Consider the following 9,205-nt stretch of genomic DNA (forward strand, 5'->3'; position numbering starts at 1 on the left):
TTTCTAGTTGGGGGAAAGATGGTGACAGTTGGTTAGAATGAGTGAAATTTGATGGTTTCTGATTTGGAATGAGGACTGATAAGGTCATGTGAACATGTACAGCATGGAAAGATGGATAAACTGGAATGTGGCTCACAACATCCTGATAAGCATAGCCAAAGTGTACTTTTAATGGCACATAGATAATTAATTTCTTGGCGTATTCACTTGATGTGTTGAGGATATTTTGAGTCATGTTCTGCCCACAGATCCAGTTTTGGACTGACGGAAGGAGGTTAAAAGAGAAAGCATTGATATACCACTGATGCCACAAATCTGGGCAATAAATTAGAAGGAACTGATTAGCAGATTAATCCAGTGCCTAAAATGCTAATGAGTTGGGCTGCCTGATGCCTGTTGATAATTGGTCCTGCTGCTGTTCATTAAAACTGATAATCTAAAACTAGTTATCCATTACAACTCATGGACAATGCGGATAATAAAAATAAATTTTGGCAAATTTGTTTTTTAGCAGTGGGTCAGTGAAAGTGAATTTTGAAGTATTCTGAGGTAATGGATGCGAGTACTTAACCTGTGAGCTGAGTTGAAACCTCTGCCCACTGTTATATAACACTGAGTGGAGCATTGAGCAGACACAGTCACCTAATGGAGACATGTCTTACCTACCTCTTTGGCACTTAGGAATGGTAGTTATTACTAATGTAACCTGTGTATCATTTACTGAGATATAATAAACTGCATCCTGTTATTCAAGACAAGATCCTTTTGCTGAGACTCACGGTCTATCCACCACAGATTACAGAGCAGCCTCTTAGACTAGCATAGGCAGGAGGATTGGTGATGGTATTCTATCACAACCATAAGTGGTTTGTGCCCAAGCATCATATCATATAACATAATGGCTTTCTCATTACTGTTATAACATAGGGGTCTAGGACCTTTGTGATTTATGTTTTTCTAGGCAAAGTGAAACATAAAGCTTTAAATTTCCTCTCTTGTGTCTGCAAGCTCTGGTTTGTTTTTTGCCTATTAATAATCTGCGGTTGAGATCATCACAGGATAGTGACTATTGAATAGAAAATCCTGGTTGAATTGTTTTGACCGAATCCCTAAACAGGAAATTGCATGTAATGAAGAAAAAGAACTGCAATTAGATTCAAGAGTCATACAGTACAGAAAGAGACCCTTCAGTCCAACTCATTCATGACGACCAAATTTGCCAAACTAAACTAGTCCAACTTGCCTGTGTTTGGCCCATATTTCCCTCTAAACCATTTCTATTTATGTACCTGTCCAATTGTCTTTTAAATGTTGTGACTATACCTGTATATACCACCTTCTCCAGCAGTTCATTCTACATATAAACCAGCCGGAAAATGTGCCCTTCAGGTAGGTCCCTTTTAAAATTTTCTCCTGTCACTTTAAAAATATGCCCTCCACCACCCTAGAAAAAAGACCTTTGCTATTTACTATATCTATGCCCCTTATGAGTACATACACCTCTGTATTATCACCCTGCACAACTACAACATGACATCCAAACTCTCATACTCAATCGTCTAAGGTATAAAGGCAAACATGCCAAATGCCTTCTTTACCACCCTGTCTGCCTGTGATGCAACTTACACAAAACTATGTACTTGAACCCCTGTGTTTGACAACACAGTCCAGAGCCCTACCATTAAACTGTTTAAGTCCTGCCCTTGTTCATCTTTCAAAAACGTAACGTCTCTCATTTATCTAAATTAAACTCCATCTGCCACTCCTTGGCCCATTGATTCAATTGATCAAGATTCCACTGTAATCTTAGATAATCTTCTTCACTGTCTACTATACCATGAATTTTGGTGTCATCTGCAAATTTACCAACCATGTCTCCTATATTGTCGTCTAACTTGTTTACATAAATGACAAACAGCAATCGGCCCAGCATGAATTCCTGCAGAACACTACTGGTCACAGGCTTCCAGTCTGAAAATCAACCCTCCACCACCACCCTCTGTCTCCTGCCATCAAACCAATTTTGTATCCGATTAGCAAATTCTCCCTGAATCCCATGTGATCCACCTTTACTAACCTTGTCAAAGGATGCTGGAAATCTGAAACAAAAACAAAAAGTAATGGGGGTACGAAAACTCAGCAGGCTCTGTGGAGACAGAAACAGAGTTAACATTTTGGGTCTGGAGACCCTTCTTCAGAACTGATTGCAGATGGGTAAAAGTAGGTATACATGCTAAAGATAGCGTGGGGGGGCAGGAACGCTAAACTATAGGTAGAGTTGGAACTCAGAGGCAGAAAACAGTTGGTTAGATAAAGGAATGTGTAAAAGTCAGCATGGGAGAATAAATAACTTCTGACAATGGGTTGTGTGTGATAGCAGCCCAGGTGATAACAAAGTGTATGGGGGTTAGGCTAAGGACATAGGGGAAAGTGCTGAAGCCCTAAGATTGTTGAACTTGATATTGAGTCCAGAGGGTTGTAGGTTCCCAAGCGGAAAATGAAGTGCTGTTCTTCCAGCTTGCGCTGAGCTTCGCTGGACCACCTCAGCCAGCCCAAGACAGATTTTGGCCAGGAACCAAAGCTTGGGGTAATTTTGCATTTTGCAAATTGCATGTGGAACAAATAGGCATGGTTGGCTGAATCATTTTTCTTTTTCAATTATATATGCTAGGTGGTCGACAGTAATGTTGATTTGTGGGTAGTCTGAGCTCCGGTATATAATCGTAATGTTTAGCTGTTGATATCAGTCTGCTCTTTTATACTACCACTCAGAAGGACACTCATCAGGAAAGTGATCTAATTAGAATGGGAAGTTATTTATCTAATTGTTGTTCCTGCAAGTGACTGCTGCTTGTTATCAAAAATTAAGAGAAACAGCAAAAACTAGTCGCTTTTTAAAATCTTGTTTATGCATTTTAAAACTTGATATAAAAATGAAGTGGATAAGATATGTATAGTATATACTTTTTCAAGAAAATTTTTGAAACCAAAAGGCAAAATGCTGTAGATGCTGGAGATTTTAAATAAGAATTAATTATCATTTTTCTTCAAGATCATAGAATAGAATTTCTACTTTAAATTAGAAGTGTGGAGGTGCTATTAATTGCACTTAGCAGACAGCTTAGACATTGTGTGGCTCACTGTTCTGCAAAAAACCTGCATGATATCATGGAACAGTCTGTAGTATAATCACAATGCTTTATTTCCAGAGCCTATCTTGGCTATTAATGATTCCTTTTCTGTGAATTGCTTCCCGAGACTTACACTAACTGCCGTGTTTATGACTAATTGCTTTTTTTATTAGTTGCATATATGCATACATAGGAAAAAATATGCTTAGAGAGAAAAACAATGGGATGAGGAATGTGTCCTGTGAAGAACGATTAAATAGTTGGCCTGTATTACTCAGAATTGCAAAGAATGATATGGAACAAAATTTTAAGGGACTTCACAGGGAAGACATTTTCCAAAGGTGGGATGAAGAAAGCTATGTTTTATTCTAGCAGAATAAGTAGCTAGGAATTTACATAAGAACTAGGAGTAGGATTAGGCCATCTGGCCCCTTGAGCCTGTCCCACCATTTAATAAGATCATGGCTGATCTTTTTGAGACTCAGCTCCACTTACCTGTCCACTCATCATAAGCCTTAGAGATAATGGGAACTGCAGATGCTGGAGAATCCGAGATAACAAAGTGTGGAGCTGGATGAACATGGCAGGCCAAGCAGCACTGCTGTGTTCATCTCACCATAACCCCAATTTCTGTACTGTTCAAAAATTTATCTAGCCTTTCCTTAAAAACATTCAGCGAGGTAGCATCAACGACTTCACCGGGCAGGGAATTCCACAGATTCACAACCCTTTGGTTGAGGAAGTTCCTCCTGACCTCAGTCCTACATCTGCTTCCTTTTATTTTGAGGCAATGCCCTCTAGCCCTAGTTTCACCTGCTAGTGGAAACAACCTCCCTGCCTCCACATTATCTATTCCCTTCATAATCTTATACGTTTCTATAATATCTCCCCTCATTCTTCTAAACTCCAATGAGTATAACCTCAGTCTACCCAGTCTCTCCTCATAATCCAACCCTTTCAACTCTGGAATCAACTGAGTGAATCTCCTCTGCGCCCCCTCCAGTGCTAGTATATCTCTTCTGAAGTAAGGAGACCAAAACAGCACATAGTACTCCAGGTGTGGCCCCACCAGGACCCCATACAGCTGCAACACAGCCTCCCTGTTTTTAAACTCCATCCCTCGAGCAATGGCAGAATAAATTCCATTTGCCTTTTTAATTACCTGAGGCACCTGCAATCCCACTTTTACCGATTCATGCACTAGGACACCCAAGTGCCTTTGCACAGCAGTGTCCTGCAATTTTTTACCATTTAAAACATAGTCCATTTTGCTGTTATTCCTACCAAAATGGATGATCTCACACTTATCAACATTGTACTCCATCTGCCAGACCTTTGCCCACTCACTTAGACTATCTATATCCCTTTGCAGACTTTCAGTGTCTTTTGCACGCTTTGCTCTACCACTCACCCTAGTGTCATCTGCAAATTTTGACACACCACGCTTAGTCCCCAACTCAAAATCATGTATGTAAGTTGTAAACATTTGAGGACCCAACACTGATCCCTGAGGTACACCACTAGCCACTGACCGTCAACCAGAAAAACACACATTTACTACTACTGGTCAACCAATCCTCTATTCATGCCAATACATTACCTGTAATACTGTGCTACTTTATCTTACCAGCAGCCTTTGGTGTGGCGCCTTGTCAAACGTCTTCTGGAAATCCAAATACACCACATCCATAGGTTCCCCATTGTTCACCATGCAAGTAATGTCCTCAAATCAGTTAAACATGACCTACCTTTCATGAACCCATACTGGGTATTCCCAATGGGATAATTTATATCCAGATGTCTTGCTATTTCTTCCTTAATGATGGATTCAAGCATTTTCCCCACTACCAAAGTTAAGCTAACTGGCCTACAGTTAATAAAGTGTGAAGCTGGATGAACACAGCAGGCCAAGCAGCATCTCAGGAGCACAAAAGCTGACGTTTCAGGCCTAGACCCTTCATCAGAGAGAGGTCTCTGATGAAGGGTCTAGGCCCGAAACGTCAGCTTTTGTGCTCCTGAGATGCTGCTTGGCCTGCTGTGTTCATCCAGCTTCACACTTTATTATCTTGGATTCTCCAGCATCTGCAGTTCCCATTATCACTGGCCTACAGTTACCTGCTTTTTGTCGACTTCCTTTTTTAAACAATGGCGTCACACTGGCAGTTTTAGGACTAAGATGACTACCATTGGACAAGCCAAACAGAGGACAGCCAGAGAATTCTTGAGGCTTAGTATTCATCCACGGAATCTGTCAACAAACACATTGAATTAGACCAAATATACCGAACATAAATACGCACAACTGGAATGGCACCTACCAGAAGCAGCAAAAACCAGACCATATACATTCGAACCAGCACAAAACAACAATGCATCATAGCAGACTCCATATCACTGAGGATGTCACCTAGTAAGGAGACAAAACATCTGCTACAAACCTCCCAGCTCAGCAAACACACCAACATCGATGCTCTGTATGTTTTGGTTGACCAGTAGAAAGCAAAGAGTAGTAGTAAACGTGTGTTTTTCTGGTTGACGGTCAGTGGCTAGTGGTGTACCTCAGGGATCAGTGTTGGGACCTCAAGTGTTTACAACTTACATACTATGATGGCAGTGCTAGTTTCAAGTGGGTTTCTTCCTGGCAGTGCTAATACAGCCTGAACTGTAGTGTGCATTTACACTGCGTGATTCACAATGACATGATTCCATCCTAATGTAGCATGTAAACCTATGTTATTGGACTAATAATCCAGAGATGAAATCCCAGGTGGATTTACTAACTGTTTGGATCCTGAAAGAATCAAGTGATAAACTGATCAGATGTGAAAATGAAAATCAAGCAACATTAAATGGTGGAGCAGGCTTGAGCAGTCAGTCAAATTTTCAGCTCCCCAGTTTCTATTTCCTATGTTTTAATGAGCTGCATGACGGAAACAAATCCTCCAAGTTTATGCAGTGCTTTTAAATATTCAGGTGAAGCTCATTTTGCCCCATGTGCCCTCCAAGAAACTGGAGAAGTATCTTCTTATACTCAATGAACTGAGCCAACGTGACTCTTTGTATGAGCCATGATGTAATAAATGTAAATACAGCAAGTAAAAAAAGTATTATTTTACAATGCTAAAGGACAGAAGCATTGGCAGAAGATCTGGACCTCGTAATTTAGTATAATGCCAGTTACCTCAGCTTAATTACTTGTAATAACAAACGAGGATTGGTTAGCTCAGTTGGCTGGATGACAGTTTTGTGATGCAGAGTGATGCCATCAGTTTAGGTTAATTTCCTGTAGAAGCTGAGGTTACTGTGAGGAGCTGTCCTTCTCAACCTCTCCCCTCATCAAGGAATATGGTAAGTCATCACCAGTTATGTCTGTAATGAGAGAGCAGCACTGTGGTCTGGTAACACGAGGGTGACTTTGCCTTTAAATCAAACACTGGTTTTGGGAATTAAAAGTATTAGTGAAGATGGCTCAGCTTTGCTTCCTTAATTGCGCTTGAACTAAATGGCTTACCAGCTATTTCAGAGGGCAGTTAAGAGTCAGCCGCTTTGCAGTGGATGTTGAATCACATGTAGGCCAGACCAAGCAAGGACATCCGATTTTCCTGAAACACATCAGCCAATCAATGTCATTTTATCACAGTCCTGATAGTTTCACAGGCACCATCACAGCAATTTCAATTGCTAAGGTGGGATTTGGACTCCTATCCTAAGCACCAAATCCAAGGCCTCTGGGTTACTAGGAACGTGACTTTGCCACTATATTACCATTTCCCCTGAAAATTAAGTGGACTGAGAATACTTGCCTCATCGGATACAGATTACTAACAATTATATTACAATGACAGAGATGAGAAAATTAATACTACCCTGACATGTCAAGTCTGAAAGGCAGAGGGAAGCAATTAGTAATAACAGAGTGTAGAGCTGGATGAACACGACAGGCCAAGCAGCATCTTAGGAGCACAAAGGCTGATGTTTCGGGCCTAGACCCTTCTTCAGAAAAGGGGGAGGGGAAGAGGGTTCTGAAATAAATAGGGGGAGAGGGGGAGGTGGGTCGCAGATGGATAGAGGAGAAAATAGGTGGAGAGGAGACAGACAAGTTAAAGGGCTGGCGATGGAGCCTGTAGAGGTGAGTGCAGGTGGGGAGGTAGGGAGCGGATAGGTCAGTCCGGGGAGGAGGGACAGGTCAAGGGGTGGGGATGAGGTTAGTAGAAAGGAAATGGGGGTGCGGCTTGAGGTGGGAGGAGGGGATAGGTGAGAGGAAGAACAGGTTAGGGAGGCGGGGACGAGCTGGGCTGGTTTTGGGATGCAGTAAGGGGGGGAGATTTTGAAGCTTGTGGAATCCACACTGATACCATTGGGCTGCAGGGTTCCCAAGCGGAATATGAGTTGCTGTTCCTGCAATATTGTTGGCAGGTGGCATCGTTGTGGCACTGCAGGAGGCCCAGGATGGACATGTCATCTGAGGAATGGGAGGGGGAGTTGAAATGGTTCGCGACTGGGAGGTGCAGTTGTTTATTGCGAAATGAGCGGAGGTGTTCTGCAAAGCGGTTCCCAAGAATCCGCTTGGTTTCCCCAATGTAGAGGAGGCCACAACAGGTACGGTGGATACAGTATTTGTCACTAGGTAGTAAGATATTTCAATATGAAAGAAATACATTGTAATATTAGATATTCTAATCAAAACCATTGGGAAAGGTGCAGATAGAACACTCCTTGATTATATTATGAGTGTTCAAGTAAACTTTTATTGCTGTGTCAGAAGATAACAATTGGATTGCCTTTGAAAACAATTCGATTCAAGTCCACCAAAGTTAGACAAAGATTTATGCAAACAGAATAGCAATATATTTATGAGTGATAATGGGAACTGCAGATGCTGGAGAATCCAAGATAATAAAATGTGAGGCTGGATGAACACAGTAGGCCCAGCAGCATCTCAGGAGCACAAAAGCTGACCTTCCTGGACCTCTCAGTCTCCATCTCAGGCAACCAGCTTGTAACTGATGTCCATTTCAAGCCCACCGACTCCCACAGCTACCTAGAATATTCCTCCTCCCACCCACCCTCCTGCAAAAATTCCATCCCCTATTCCCAATTCCTCTGCCTCCGCCGCATCTGCTCCCACGATGAGGCATTCCACTCCCGCACATCCCAGATGTCCAAGTTCTTCAAGGACCGCAACTTGCCCCCCACAGTGGTCAAGAACGCCCTTGACCGCGTCTCCCGCAACACATCCCTCACACCCCGCCCCCGCCACAACCGCCCCAAGAGGATCCCCCTCGTTCTCACGCACCACCCCACCAACCTCCGGATACAACGCATCATCCTCTGACACTTCCGCCATCTACAATCCGACGCCACCACCCAAGACATTTTTCCATCCCCACCCTTGTCTGCCTTCCAGAGAGACCACTCTCTCCGTGACTCCCTTGTGTGCTCCACACTGCCCTCCAACCCCACCACACCCGGCACCTTCCCCTGCAACCGCAGGAAATGCTACACTTGTCCCCACACCTCCTCCCTCACCCCTATCCCAGGCCCCAAGATGACTTTCCATATTAAGCAGAGGTTCACCTGCACATCTGCCAATGTGGTATACTGTATCCATTGTACCCGGTGTGGCTTCCTCTACATTGGGGAAACCAAGCGGAGGCTTGGGGACCACTTTGCAGAACACCTCCGCTCGGTTCGCAATAAACAACTGCACCTCCCAGTCGCAAACCATTTCCACTCCCCCTCCCATTCTTTAGATGACATGTCCATCATGGGCCTCCTGCAGTGCCACAATGATGCCACCCGAAGGTTGCAGGAACAGCAACTCATATTCCGCTTGGGAACCCTGCAGCCCAATGGTATCAATGTGGACTTCACCAGCTTCAAAATCTCCCCTTCCCCCATCGCATCCCAAAACCAGCCCAGTTCGTCCCCTCCCCCCACTGCACCACACAACCAGCCCAGCTCTTCCCCTCCACCCACTGCATCCCAAAACCAGTCCAACCTGTCTCTGCCTCCCTAACCTGTTCTTCCTCTCACCCATCCCTTCCTCCCACCCCAAGCTGCACCTCCATCTC

This window comes from Stegostoma tigrinum, chromosome 36, assembly GCF_030684315.1.
Source record: "Stegostoma tigrinum isolate sSteTig4 chromosome 36, sSteTig4.hap1, whole genome shotgun sequence".
Taxonomy (NCBI): Eukaryota; Metazoa; Chordata; class Chondrichthyes; order Orectolobiformes; family Stegostomatidae; genus Stegostoma; species Stegostoma tigrinum.